We start from the raw sequence: 15,799 nt of genomic DNA on the forward strand, positions 1-15,799 counted from the left end.
GTTGATACAGGATGTCTGGAATGGTCGACATATTCCCCAAGAAAATCGCTAGTCCAGAGCACATAGCATATTCTCACACCATATTAATATACGTCAATCGATATGTGAGTGAAGATTTGTTTCCGTTGGTAACTATCAATGCGATTATTGAATATTTTTCTATTCCCGTTACGAATGGTTTCGGAACATAAAGATTTCAAATACTGGGAGGTGTACTATTTAACAGCATTTCCTTCTTCAGCCGGTTGATACAGGATGTCTGCAATCGTTGACATTTCCCTAAGAAAATCGCTAGTCCTGCGCACATAGCATATTCTCACACCAAATTTATCTACGGCAATCGATAAATGAGTGAAGATTTGTTTCTGTTGGTAAGTATCAGTGCGATTATTGAATATTTTTATACTCCCTTTACGAATGCTTTTGGAACTTACAGATTTCAAGAAGTGGGAAGTGTACTAATTAACAGCATTTCCTTCTTTAGCAGGTTGATACAGGATGTCTGGAATCGTCGACATATTCCCCAACAAAATCGCTAGTGCTGTGCACATATCATATTCTCACACCTAACTTATCTACGGGAATCGATATGTGAGTAAAGATTTGTCTCTGTTGGTAAGTATCAGTGCAATTATTGAATATTTTTGTACTCCCTTTACGAATGCGTTTGGAACTTACAGATTTCAAGAAGTGGGAAGTGTACTAATTAACAGCATTTCCTTCTTTAGCAGGTTGATGCAGGATGTCTGCAATCGTTGACATTTCCCCAAGAAAATCTCTAGTCCTGCGCACATAGCATATTCTCACACCAAATTTATCTACGGCAATCGATATGTGAGTGAAGATTCGTTTCTGTTGGTAAGTATCAGTGCGATTATTGAATATTGTAATATTCTCTTTCCGAATGGTTTGGGAACTTACAGATTAGAAAACTGGGAAGGGTGGTAATTAACAGCATTTCCTTCTTTGGCAGGTTGATAAAGGATGCCTGGAATCGTCGACATATTCCCCAAGAAAATCGCTAGTGCTGTGCACATAGCATATTGTCACACGTAACTTATTTACGGTAATCGATAACTGAGTGAAGATTTGTTTCTGTTGGTAAGTATCAGTGCGATGATTGAATATTTTTATATTCCCTTTACGAATGCTTTTGGTACTTACAGATTTCAAAAACTGGGAATTGTACTACTTAACAGCATTTCCTTCTTTAGCAGGTTGATACAGGATGTCTGGAATCGTCGACATATTCCCCGAGAAAATCGCTAGTGCTGTGCACATAGCATATTCTCACACCTAGCTTATCCACGGTAGTCGATAACTGAGTGAAGATTTGTTTCCGTTGGTAAGTATCAGAGCGATGATTGAATATTTTTAAATTCCCCTTATAAATGCATATGGAACTTACAGATTTCCAAAACTGGGAAGTGTACTAATTAACAGCATTTCCTTCTTTGGCAGGTTGATACAGGATGTCCGCAATCGTTGACATTTCCCCAAGAAAATCGCTAGTCCTGCGCACATAGCGTATTCTCACACCAAATTTATCTATGGCAATCGATATGTGAGTGAAGATTTGTTTCTGTTCTTAAGTATCAGTGCGATTATTGAATATTTTTCTATTCCCTTTACGAATGGTTTGGGAACTTACAGATTTCAAAAACTGGGAGGTGTACTGATTAACAGCGTTTCCTTCTTTAGCAGGTTGATACAGGATGTCTGAAATCGTCGATATATTCCCCAAGAAAATCGCTAGTGCTGCGCACATAGCATATTCTCACACCTAACTTATCTACGGTAATCGATAACTGAGTGATGATTTGTTTCTGTTGGTAAGTATCAGTGGGATGATTGAATATTTTTAATTTCCCTTTATAAATGCATATGGAACTTACAGATTTCCAAAACTGGGAAGTGTACTAATGAACAGCATTTCCTTCTTTGGCAGGTTCATATAGGTTGTCTGCAATCGTTGACATTTCCCCAAGAAAATATCTAGTCCTGCGCACATAGCATATTCTCACACCAAATTTATCTACGGCAATCGATATGTGAGTGAAGATTTGTTTCTGTTGGTAAGTATCAGTGTCATTATTGAATATTGTAATATTTCCTTTCCGAATGGTTTGGGAACTTACAGATTAGAAAAACTGGGAAGTGTGATAATTAACAGCATCTCCTTCTTTAGCCGGATGTTACAGGATGTCTGGAATCGTCGACATATTCCCCAAGAAAATAGCTATTGCTGTGCACATAGCGTATTTTCACACCTAACTTATCTGCGGTATTCGATAACTGAGTGAAGATTTGTTTCTGTTGGTAAGTATCAGTGCGATGATTGAATATTTTTAAATTCCCTTTATAAATGCATATGGAACTTACAGATTTCAAAAACTGGGAGGTGTACTATTTAACAGCATTTCCTTCTTCAGCAGGTTGATACAAGATGTCTCGAATCGTCGACACATTCCCCAAGAAAAACGCTAGTGCTGTGCACATAGCATATTCTCACACCTAACTTATCTACGGTAATCGATAACTGAGTGAAGATTTGTTTCTGTTGGTAAGTATCAGTGCGATGATTGAATATTTTTAAATTCCCTTTATAAATGCGTATGGAACCTGCAGATTTCCAAAAGTGGGAAGTGTATTAATTAACAGCATTTCCTTATTTAGCAGGTTGATACAGGATGTCTGGAATCGTCGACATATTCCCCAAGAAAATCGCTAGTGCTGTGCAAATAGCATATTCTCACACCTATCTTATCCACGGTAATCGATAACTCAGTGAAGATTTGTTTCTGTTGGTAAGTATCAGTGCGATGATTGAATACTTTTATATTCCCTTTACGAATGCTTTTGGTACTTACAGATTTCAAAAACTGGGAAGTGTACTAATTAACAGCATTTCCTCCTGTAGCAGGTTGATACAGGATGTCTGGAATAGTCGACATATTCCCCTTGAAAATCGCTAGTGCTGTGCACATAGCATAGTCTCACACCTAACTTTTGTATGGTAATCGATAATTGAGTGAAGATTTGTTTCTGTTGGTAAGTATCAGTGCGATGATTGATAATTTTTATATTTTCCCTTTACGAATGCTTTTGCAACTTACAGATTTCAAAAACTGGGAAGTGTACTAATTTACAGCATTTTCTTCTTTAGCAGGTTGATACAGGATGTCTGGAATCGTCGACATATTCCCCAAGAAAATCGCTAGTGCTGTGCACATAGCATATTCTCACACCTAACTTATCTACGGTAATCGATAACTGAGTGAAGATTTGTTTCTGTTGGTAAGTATCAGTGCGATGATTGAATATTTTTATATTTCCTTTACGAATGCTTTTGGTACTTACAGATTTCAAAAACTGGGAAGTGTTCTAATTAACAGCATTACCTTTTTTAGCAGGTTGATACAGGATGTCTGGAATCGTCGACATATTCCACAAGAAAATCGCTAGTGCTGTGCACATAGCATAGTCTCACACCTAACTTATCAACGGTAATCGATAACTGAGTGAAGATTTGTTTCTGTTGGTAAGTATCAGTGCGATGATTGAATATTTTTATATTTCCTTTACGAATGCTTTTGGTACTTACAGATTTAGAAAACTGTGAAGTGTACTAATTAACAGCATTTCCTCCTTTGGAAGGTTCATACAGGATGTCTGCAATCGTTGACATTTCCCCAAGAAAGTCGATAGTCCTGGGCACATAGCATATTCTCACACCAAATTTATCTACGGCAATCGATATGTGAATGAAGATTTGTTTCTGTTGGTAAGTATCAGTGCGATGATTGAATATTTTTAAATTCCCTTTATAAATGCATATGGAACTTACAGATTTCAAAAACTGGGAAGTGTACTAATCAACAGTATTTCCTTCTTTGGCAGGTTGATACAGGATGTCTGGAATGGTCGACATATTCCCCAAGAAAATCGCTAGTCCAACGCACATCGCATATTCTCACACCATATTAATATACGGCAATCGATATGTGAGTGAGGATTTGTTTCTGTTGGTAAGTATAAATGCGATTATTGAATATTTTTATACTCCCTTTACGAATGCTTTTGGAACTTACAGATTTCAAGAAGTGGGAAGTGTACTAATTAACAGCATTTCCTTCTTTAGCAGGTTGATACAGGATGTCTGCAATCGTTGACATTTCCCTAAGAAAATCGCTAGTCCTGCGCACATAGCATATTCTCACACCATATTTATCTACGGCAATCGATATGTGAGTGAAGATTTGTTTCTGTTGGTAAGTATCAGTGCGATTATTGAATATTTTTATACTCCCTTTGCGAATGCTTTTGGAACTTACAGATTTCAAGAAGTGGGAAGTGTACTAATTAACAGCATTTCCTTCTTTAGCAGGTTGATACAGGATGTCTGGAATCGTCGACATATTCCCCAACAAAATCACTAGTGCTGTGCACATATCATATTCTCACACATAACTTATCTACGGGAATCGATATGTGAGTAAAGATTTGTCTCTGTTGGTAAGTATCAGTGCAATTATTGAATATTTTTGTACTCCCTTTACGAATGCTTTTGGAACTTACAGATTTCAAGAAGTGGGAAGTGTACTAATTAACAGCATTTCCTTCTTTAGCAGGTTGATACAGGATGTCTGCAATCGTTGACATTTCCCCAAGAAAATCTCTAGTCCTGCGCACATAGCATATTCTCACACCAAATTTATCTACGGCAATCGATATGTGAGTGAAGATTCGTTTCTGTTGGTAAGTATCAGTGCGATGATTGAATATTTTTTAATTTCCTTTATAAATGCATATGGAACTTACAGATTTCAAAAACTGGGAAGTGTACTAATTACCAGCATATCCTGCTTTGGCAGGTTGATACAGGATGTCTGGAATCGTCGACATATTTCCGAAGAGAATCGCTGGCCCTGCGCACATAGCTTTTCTCACACCAAATTTATCTACGGCAATCGATATGAGAGTGAAGATTTGTTTCTGTTGGTAAGTATCAGTGCGATTATTGAATATTTCTATATTCCCTTTACGAATGGTTTTGGAACTTACAGATTAGAAAAACTGGGAAGTGTTCAAATTAACAGCATTTCCTTCTTTAGCAAGTTGATACAGCATGTCTGTAATCGTCGACATATTCCCCAAGAGATTCGCTAGTGTTGTGCGCATAGCATATTCTCACACCTAACTTATCTACGGTAATCGATAACTGAGTGAAGATTTGTTTCTGTTGGTAAGTATCAGTGCGGTGACTGAATATTTTTAAATTCCCTTTATAAATGCATATGGAACTTACAGGTTACCAAAACTGGGAAGTGTACTAATTAACAGCGTTTCCTTCTTTGGCAGGTTGATACAGGATGTCTGGAATCGTCGACATATTCCCCAAGAAAATCGCTAGTGCAGTGCACATAGCATATTCTCAAACGTAACTTATCTACAGTAATCGATAACTGAGTGAAGATTTGTGTCTGTTGGTAAGTATCACTGCGATGATTGAATATTTTTATATTCCCTTTACGAATGCTTTTGGTACTTACAGATTTCAAAAACTGGGAAGTGTTCTAGTTAACAGCATTTCCCTCTTTAGCAGCTTGATACAGGATGTAGGGAATCGTCGACATATTCCAAAGGAAAATCGCTAGTGCTGTGCACATAGCATAGTCTCACACCTAAGTTATCTACGTGAATCGATAACTGATTGAGGATTTGTTTCTGTTGGTAAGTATCAGTGCGATGATTGAATACTTTTATATTCCCGTTACGAATGCTTTTGGAACTTACAGATTTAGAAAACTGGGAAGTGTACTAATTAACAGCATTTCCTTCTTTGGAAGGTTCATACAGGATGTCTGCAATCGTTGACATTTTCCCAAGAAACTCGCTAGTCCTGCGCACATAGCATATTCTCACACCAAATTCATCTACGGCAATCGATATTTGGGTGAAGATTTGTTTCTGTTGGTAAGTATCAGTGCGATTGTTGAATATTTTTATTTTCCCTTTACGAATGGTTTGGGAACTTACAGAATTAAAAAACTTGGAAGTGGTTTAAATAACAGCAATTCCTCCTTTAGCAGGTTGATACAGGATGTCTGGAATCGTCGACATATTCCCCAAGAAAATCGCTAGTCCTGCGCACATATCATATTCTCACACCAAATTTATGTACGGCAATCGATATGTGAGTGAAGATTTGTTTCTGTTGGTAAGTATCAGTGCGATGATTGAATATTTTTATATTCCCTTTACGAATGCTTTCGGAACATACAGATTTCAAAAACTGGTAAGTGTAATTATTAACAGCATTTCCTTCTTTAGCAGGTTGATACAGGATGTCTGGAATCGTCGACATATTCCCCAAGAAAATCGCTAGTGCTAAGCACATAGCATGTTCTCACACCTAACTTATGTACGGTAATTGATAACTGAGTGAAGATTTGTTTCTGTTGGTAAGTATCAGTGTAATGATTGAATATTTTTAAATTCCCTTTATAAATGCATATGGAACTTACAGATTTCAAAAACTGGTAAGTGTACTAATTAACAGCATTTCCTTCTTTGGCAGGTTGATACAGGATGTCTGGAATCGTCGAAATTTCCCCAAGAAAATCGCTAGTCCTGCGCACATAGCATATTCTCACACCAAAATTATCTACGGCAATCAATATGTGAGTGAAAATTTGTCTCTGTTGGTAAGTATCAGTGCGATTATTGAATATTTTTATATTCCCTTTACGAATGGGTTGGGAACTTATGGAATTCAAAAACTGGGAAGGGTACTAATTAACAACAATTCCCTCTTTAGCAGGTTGATACAGCATGTCTGGAATCGTCGACATATTCCCCAAGAAATTCGCTAGTGTTGTGTACATAGCATATCCTCACACCTAACTTATCTACGGTAATCGATAACTGAGTGAAGATTTGTTTCTGTTGGTAAGTATCAGTGCGATGATTGAATATTTTTAAATTCCCTTTATAAATGCATATGGAACTTACAGTTTTCAAAAACTGGGAAGTGTACTAATTAACAGCATTTCCTTCTTTGGCAGGTTGATACAGGATATCTGGAATCGTCGACATATTGCCCAAGAAAATCGCTAGTGCTGTGCATTTAGGATATTCTCACACCTAACTTATCTACGGTAATCGATAACTGAGTGAAGATTTGTTTCTGTTGGTAAATATCAGTGCGATGATTGAATATTTTTAAATTCCCTTAATAAATGCATATGGAACTTACAGGTTTCCAAAAATGGGAAGTGTACTAATTAACAGCATTTCCTTCTTTGGCAGGTTGATACAGGATGTCTGCAATCGTTGACATTTCCCCAAGAAAATCGATAGTCCTGCGCACATAGCATATTCTCACACCAAATTTATCTACGGTAATCAATATGTGAGTGAAGATTTGTTTCTGTTGGTAAGTATCAGTGCGATGATTGAATATTTTTATATTCCCTTTACGTATGGTTTGGGAACTTACAGAATTCACAAACTGGGAAGGGTACTAATTAACAACATTTCCCTCTTTAGCAGGTTGATACAGCATGTCTGGAATCGTCGACATATTCCCCAAGAAATTTGCTAGTGTTGTGCACATAGCATATTCTCACACCTAACTTATCTACGGTAATCAATAACTGAGTGAAGATTTGTTTCTGTTGGTAAGTATCAGTGCGATGATTGAATATTTTTAAATTCCCTTTATAAATGCATATGGAACTCACAGATTTCAAAAACTGGGAAGTGTACTAATTACCAGCATTTCCTGCTTTGGCAGGTTGATACAGGATGTCTGGAATCGTCGACATATTCCCCAAGAGAATCGCTGGTCCTGCGCACATAGCTTTTCTCACACCAAATTTATCTACGGCAATCGATATGAGAGTGAAGATTTGTTTCTGTTGGTAAGTATCAGTGCGATTATTGAATATTTCTATATTCCCTTTACGAATGGTTTTGGAACTTACAGATTAGAAAAACTGGGAAGTGTAGTACTTAACAGCATTTCCTTCTTTAGCAAGTTGATACAGCATGTCTGTAATCGTCGACATATTCCCCAAGAAATTCGCTAGTGTTGTGCACATAGCATATTCTCACACCTAACTTATCTACGGTAATCGATAACTGAGTGAAGATTTGTTTCTGTTGGTAAGTATCAGTGCGGTGATTGAATATTTTTAAATTCCCTTTATAAATGCATATGGAACTTACAGGTTACCAAAACTGGGAAGTGTACTAATTAACAGCGTTTCCTTCTTTGGCAGGTTGATACAAGTTGTCTGCAATCGTTGACATTTCCCCAAGAAAATCGATAGTCCTGCGCACATAGCATATTCTCACCCAAAATTTATCTACGGCAATCGATATGTGAGTGAAGAATTGTTTCTGTTGGTAAGTATCAGTGCGATTATTGAATATTTTAATACTCTCTTTTGCGAATGGTTTTGGAACTTAAAGACTTCAAAAACTGGGAAGTGTAGTAATTAACAACATTTCCTTCTCTAGCAGGTTGATGCAGGATGTCTGGAATCGTTGACATATTCCCCAAGAAAATCGCTAGTGCTGTGCACATAGCATATTCTCATACCTAACTTATCCACGGTAATCGATAACTGAGTGAGGATTTGTTTCTGTTGCTAAGTATCAGAGCAGTGATTGAATATTTTTAAATTCCCTTTATAAATGCATGTGGAACTTACAGATTTCCAAAACTGGAAGTGTACTAATAAACAGCATTTCCTTCTTTGGCAGGTTGATACAGGATGTCTGCAATCGTAGACACTTCCCCAGGAAAATCGCTAGTCCTGCGCACATAGCATATTCTCACACCAAATTTATACACGGCAATCGATATGTGAGTGAGGATTGGTTTCTGTTGGTAAGTAACAGTGCGATTATTGAATATTTTCATATTCCCTTTACGAATGCTTTTGGAACTTACAGATTTCAAACACTGGGAACTGTACTAATTAACAGCATTTCCCTTTTTGGCAGGTTAATACAGGATGTCTGGAATCGTCGACATATTCCCCAAGAAAATCGCTAGTACTGTGCACATAGAATATTGTCACACGTAACTTATCTACGGTAATCGATAACTGAGTGAAGATTTGTTGGTGTTGGTAAGTATCAGTGCGATGATTGAATATTTTTATATTCCCTTTACGAATGCTTTTGGTACTTACAGATTTTAAAAACTGGGAAGTGTTCTAATTAACAGCATTTCCTTCTTTAGCAGGTTGATACAGGATGTCTGGAATCGTCGACATATTCCCCAAGAAAATCGCTGGTCCTGCGCACATAGCTTTTCTCACACCAAAATTATCTACGGCAATCGATATGAGAGTGAAGATTTGTTTCTGTCGGTACGTATCAGTGCGATTATTGAATATTCCTAAATCCCCTTTATGAATGGTTTTGGAACTTACAGATTAGAAAGACTGGGAAGTGTAGTACTTAACAGCATTTCTTTCTTTAGCAAGTTGATACAGGATGCCTGGAATCGTCGACATATTCCGCAAGAAAATCGCTAGTGCTGTGCATATAGGATATTCTCACACCTAACTTATCTACGATAATCGATAACTGAGTGGAGATTTGTTTCTGTTGGTAAGTATCAGTGCGATGATTGAATATTTTTAAATTCCCTTTATAAATGCATATGGAACTTACAGATTTCCAAAACTGGGAAGTGTACCAATTAACAGCATTTCCTTCTTTGGCAGGTTGATAGAGGATGTCTGCAATCGTTGATATTTCCCCGGGAAAATCGCTAGTCCTGCGCACATAGCATATTCTCACATCAAAATTATCTACCTCAATCGATATGTGAGTGAAGATTTGTTTCTGTTGGTAAGTATCAGTGCGATCATTGAATATTTTAATAATCCCTTTACGAATGGTTTGGGGACTTACAGACTTCAAAAACTGGGAAGTGTACTATTTAACAACATTTCCTTCTTTAGCAGGTTGATGCAGCATGTCTGGAATCGTTGACATATTCCCCAAGAAAATCGCTAGTGCTGTGCACATAGCATATTCTCAGATCTAACTTATCCATGGTAATCGATAACTGAGTGAAGATTTGTTTCTGTTGGTAAGTATCAGAGCGATGATTGAATATTTTTAAATTCCTTTTATAAATGCATGTGGAACTTACAGATTTCCAAAACTGGGAAGTGTACTAACTAACAGCATTTCCTTCTTTGGCAGGTTGATACAGGATGTCTGGAATCGTCGACATTTCCCCAAGAAAATCGCTAGTCCTGCGCACATAGCATATTCTCACACCAAATTTCTCTACGGAAATCGATATGTGAGTGAAGATTAGTTTCTGTTCGTAAGTATCAGTGCGATTATTGAATATTTTTATATTCCCTTTACGAATAGTTTGGGAACTTACAGATTTCAAAAACTGGGAAGTGTACTAATAACAGCATTTCCTTCTTTAGCAGGTTGATACAGGATGTCTGGAATCGTCGACATATTCCGCAAGAAAATCGCTAGTGCTGTGCACATAGCATATTCTCACACCTAACTTATCTACGGTAATCGATAACTGAGTGAAGATTTGTCTCTGTTGGTAAGTATCAGTGCGATGATTGAATATTTTTAAATTCCCTTTATAAATGCATATGGAACTTACAGATTTCCAAAGCTGGGAAGTGTACCAATTAACAGCATTTCCTTCTTTGGCAGGTTGATAGAGGATGTCTGCAATCGTTGATATTTCCCCGGGAAAATCGCTAGTCCTGCGCACATAGCATATTCTCACATCAAAATTATCTACGTCAATCGATATGTGAGTGAAGATTTGTTTCTGTTGGTAAGTATCAGTGCGATCATTGAATATTTTAATAATCCCTTTATGAATGGTTTGGGGACTTACAGTCTTCAAAAACTGGGAAGTGTACTATTTAACAACATTTCCTTCTTTAGCTGGTTGATGCAGCATGTCTGGAATCGTTGACATATTCCCCAAGAAAATCGCTAGTGCTGTGCACATAGCATATTCTCAGATCTAACTTATCCATGGTAATCAATAACTGAGTGAAGATTTGTTTCTGTTGGTAAGTATCAGAGCGATGATTGAATATTTTTAAATTCCTTTTATAAATATATGTGGAACTTACAGATTTCCAAAACTGGGAAGTGTACTAATTAACAGCATTTCCTTCTTTGGCAGGTTGATACAGGATGTCTGCAACCGTTGACACTTCCCCAAGAAAATCGCTAGTCCTGCGCACATAGCATATTCTCACACCAAATTTATCTATGGCAATCGATATGTGAGTGAAGATTGGTTTTTGTTGGTAAGTATCAGTGTGATTATTGAATATTTTTATATTCGCTTTACGAACGCTTTTGGAACTTACAGATTTCAAACACTGGGAAGTGTACTAATTAACAGCAATTCCTTCTTTAACAGATTGATACAGGATGTCTGGAATCGTCGACATATTCCCCAAGAAAATTGCTAGTGCTGTGCACATAACATATTCTCACACCTAACTTATCTACGGTAATCGATAACTGAGTGAAGATTTGATACTGTTGGTAAGTAGCAGTGCGATGATTGAATATTTTTAAATTCAATATATAAATGCATACGGAACTTACAGATTTCAAAAACTGGGAAGTGTACTAGTTAGCAGCATTTCCCTCTTTAGCAGTTTGATACAGGATGTCTGCAATCGTCGACATATTCCCCAAGAATACCGCTAGTGCTGTGCACATAGCATATACTTACATGTAACTTATCTACTGTAATCGATAACTGAGTGAAGATTTCTTTCTGTTGGTAAGTATCAGTGCGATGATTGAATATTTTTATATTCCCTTTATGAATGGTTTGGGAACTTACAGATTTCAAAAACTGGGAAGTGTACTAATTAACAGCATTTCCTTCTTTGGCAGGTTGATACAGGATGTCTGGAATCGTCGACATATTCCCCAAGAAAATCGCTATTACTGTGCACATAGTATATTGTCACACGTAACTTATCTACGGTAATCGATAACTGAGTGAAGATTTGTTTGTGTTGGTAAGTATCTGTGCGATGATTGAATATTTTTATATTCCCTTTACGAATACTTTTGCAACTTACAGATTTCAAAAACTGGGAAGTGTACTAATTAACAGCATTTCCTCCTTTAGCAGGTTGATACAGGATGTCTGGAATAGTCGACATATTCCCCAAGAAAATCGCTAGTGCTGTGCACATAGCATAGTCTCACACCTAACTTGTCTAAGGTAATCGATAACTGAGTGAAGATTTGTTTCTGTTGGTAAGTATCAGTGCGATGATTGAATATTTTTATATTTTCCCTTTACGAATGGTTTGGGAACTTACAGATTTCAAATCTGGGAAGTGTACTAATTAACAACATTTCCTTCTTTGATGTCTGGAATCGTCGATATATTCCCCAAGAAAATCGCCAGCGCTGTGCACATAGCATATTGTCACACGTAACTTATCTACGGCAATCGATATGAGAGTGAAGATTTGTTTCTGTTGGTAAGTATCAGTGCGATTATTGAATATTTCTATATTCCCTTTACGAATGTTTTTGGAACTTACAGATTAGAAAAACGGGGAAGTGTAGTACTTAACAGCATTTCCTTCTTTAGCAAGTTGATACAGGATGTTTGGAATCGTCGACATATTCCGCAAGAAAATCGCTAGTGCTGTGCAAATAGGATAGTCTCACACCTAACTTATCTACGGTAATCGATAACTGAGTGAAGATTTGTTTCTGTTGGTAAGTATCAGTGCGATGATTGAATATTTTTATACTTCGTTTACGAATGCTTTTGGAACTTACAGATTAAGAAAACTGGGAAGTGTACTAATTAACAGCATTTCCTTCTTTGGAAGGTTCGTACAGGATGTCTGCAATCGTTGACATTTCCCCAAGAAACTCGCTAGTCCTGCGCACATTGCATATTCTCACACCAAATTTATCTACGGCAATCGATATTTCAGTGAAGATTTGTTTCTGTTGGTAAGTATCAGTGCGATTGTTGAATATTTTTATTTTCCCTTTACGAATGATTTGGGAACTTACAGATTTCAAAAACTGGGAAGTGGTTTAAATAACAGCAATTCCTCCTTTAGGAAGTTGATACAGAATGTCTGGAATCGTCGACATATTCCCCAAGAAAATCGCTAGTGCTGTGCACATAGCATATTCCCACACCTAACTTATCTAAGGTAATCGATAACTGAGTGAAGATTTGTTTCTGTTGATAAGTATCAGTGCGATGATTGAATACATTTAAATTCCCACTATAAATGCATGTGGAACTTACAGATTTCCAAAACTGGGAAGTGTACTAATTAACAGCATTTCCTTCTTTGGCAGGTTGATACAGGATGTCTGCAATCGTTGACATTTCCCCAAGAAAATCGCTAGTCCTGCGCACATAGCATATTCTCACACCAAATTTATCTACGGCAATCAATATGTGAGTGAAGATTTGTTTCTGTTGGTAAGTATCAGTGCGATTATTGAATAATTTTATATTTCCTTTACGATTGGTTTGGGAATTTACAGAATTCAAAAACTGGGAAGGGTACTAATTAACAACATTTCCCTCTTTAGCAGGTTGATACAGCATGTCTGGAATCGTCGACATATTCCCCAAGAAATTCGCTAGTGTTGTGCACATAGCATATTCTCACACCTAACTGATCTATGGTAATCCATAACTGAGTGAAGATTTGTTTCTGTTGGTAAGTATCAGTGCGATGGTTGAATATTTTTAGATTCCCTTTATAAATGCATATGGAACTTACAGATTTCCAAAACTGGGAAGTGTACTAATTAACAGCATTTCCTTCTTTGGCAGGTTGATACAGGATGTCTGCAATCGTTGACATTTCCCCAAGAAAATCGCTAGTCCTGCGCACATAGCACATTCTCACACCGAAATTATCTACGGCAATCGATATGTGAGTGAAGATTTGTTTCTGTTGGTAAGTATCAGTGTGATTATTGAATATTTTTATATTCCCTTTACGAATGGTTTGGGAACTTACAGATTTCAAAAACTGGGAAGTGTACTAATTAACAACATTTCCTTCTTTAGCAGGTTGATACAGGATGTCTGGAATCGTCGACATATTCCCCAAGAAAATCGCTAGTGCTGTGCACATAGCATATTCTCACACCTAACGTATCTACGGTAATCGATTACTGAGTGAAGATTTGTTTTTGTTGGTAAGTATCAGTGCGATGATTGAATATTTTTAAATTCCCTTTGTAAATGCATATGGAACTTACATATTTCAAAAACTGCGAAGTGTACTAATTAACAGCATTACCTTCTTTAGCAGGTTGATACAGGATGTCTCGAATCGGCGACATTTTCCCCAAAAAAATCGCTAGTGCTGTGCACATAGCATATTCTCACATCTAACTTACCTACGGTAATCGATAACTGATTGAAGATTTGTTTCTGTTGGGAAGTATCAGTGCGATGATTGAATATTTTTAAATTCCCTTTATAAATGCATATGGAACTTACAGATTTCCAAAACTGGGAAGTGTACTAATTAAGAGCATTTCCTACTTTGGCAGGTTCATACAGGATGTCTGCAATCGTCAACATATTCCTCAAGAATATCGCTAGTGCTGTGCACATAGCATATTGTAACACCAAATTTATCTACAGTAATGGATAAGTAAATGAAGATTCCTCTCTGTTGGCAAGTATCAGTGCGATTATTCAATATTTTTATATTCGCTTTACGAATGCTTTTGGAATTTACCGATTTCTAAAACTGGGAAGTGTACTAATTAACAGCATTTCCTTCTTTAGCAGGTTCATACAGGATGTCTGCACTCACCGACATTTTTCCAAGAAAATCGCTAGTGCTGTCCACATAGCATATTCTCACACCAAATTTATCTACGGCAATCGATAACTGAGTGAAGATTTGATTCTGTTGGTAAGTATCAGTGCGTGATTGAATATTTTTATACTCCCTTTGCGAATGCGATTGGAACTTACAGATTTCATGCACCGGGAAGTGTACTAATTAATATCATTTCCGTCTTTAGCAGGATCATACACGCTGTGTGGTAGCGTCGATATAATCTACAAGAAAATCGCTAGTGCTGTGCACATAGTATATTCCCACACCAAATTTATCTACAGCAATCGATGACTGAGTAAAGATTTGTTTCTGTTGGTAAGTATCAGAGCGATGATTGAATACTTATATAATTTGCTTTAACAACTGTTATGAAACTTTCAGATACAGAAACAGTGAAGTGTACTAATTAATAGCATTTCCTCCTTTAGCTGGTTCATACAGGCTGTGCGGTAGCGTCGTAATAATCTACAAGATAATCGCTAGTGCTGTGCACATAGCATTCTCTATCACCATATTTATCTACGGAAATGGATAAGCGGATGAAGATCCCCTCCTGTTGGCAAGTATCAGTGCGATGATTGAATAATTTTATATTCCTTTAATGAATGCTTTTGGAAGTTACAGATTTAAAAAACCGGGAAGTGTACTAACTAATATCATTTCCTTCTTTAGCAGGTTCATACAGGATGTCTGGACCGTCGACATATTCCCCAAGAAAATCGCTAGTGCTCTACACACAGCATATTCTCACACCTAATTTATCCAAGGCACTCGATAACTAAGTGACGATTTGTTTCCCTTGGTAAGTGTCAGTGAGGTGATTGAATATTTACATTTTGCTTTACTAGTTCTTGTGAAACTTACGGAATTAGAAACAGTGAAGTGTACTAATTAAT

The sequence above is a fragment of the Schistocerca serialis genome, chromosome 5 (genome assembly GCF_023864345.2).
Source record: "Schistocerca serialis cubense isolate TAMUIC-IGC-003099 chromosome 5, iqSchSeri2.2, whole genome shotgun sequence".
In the NCBI taxonomy this organism is placed as follows: domain Eukaryota; kingdom Metazoa; phylum Arthropoda; class Insecta; order Orthoptera; family Acrididae; genus Schistocerca; species Schistocerca serialis.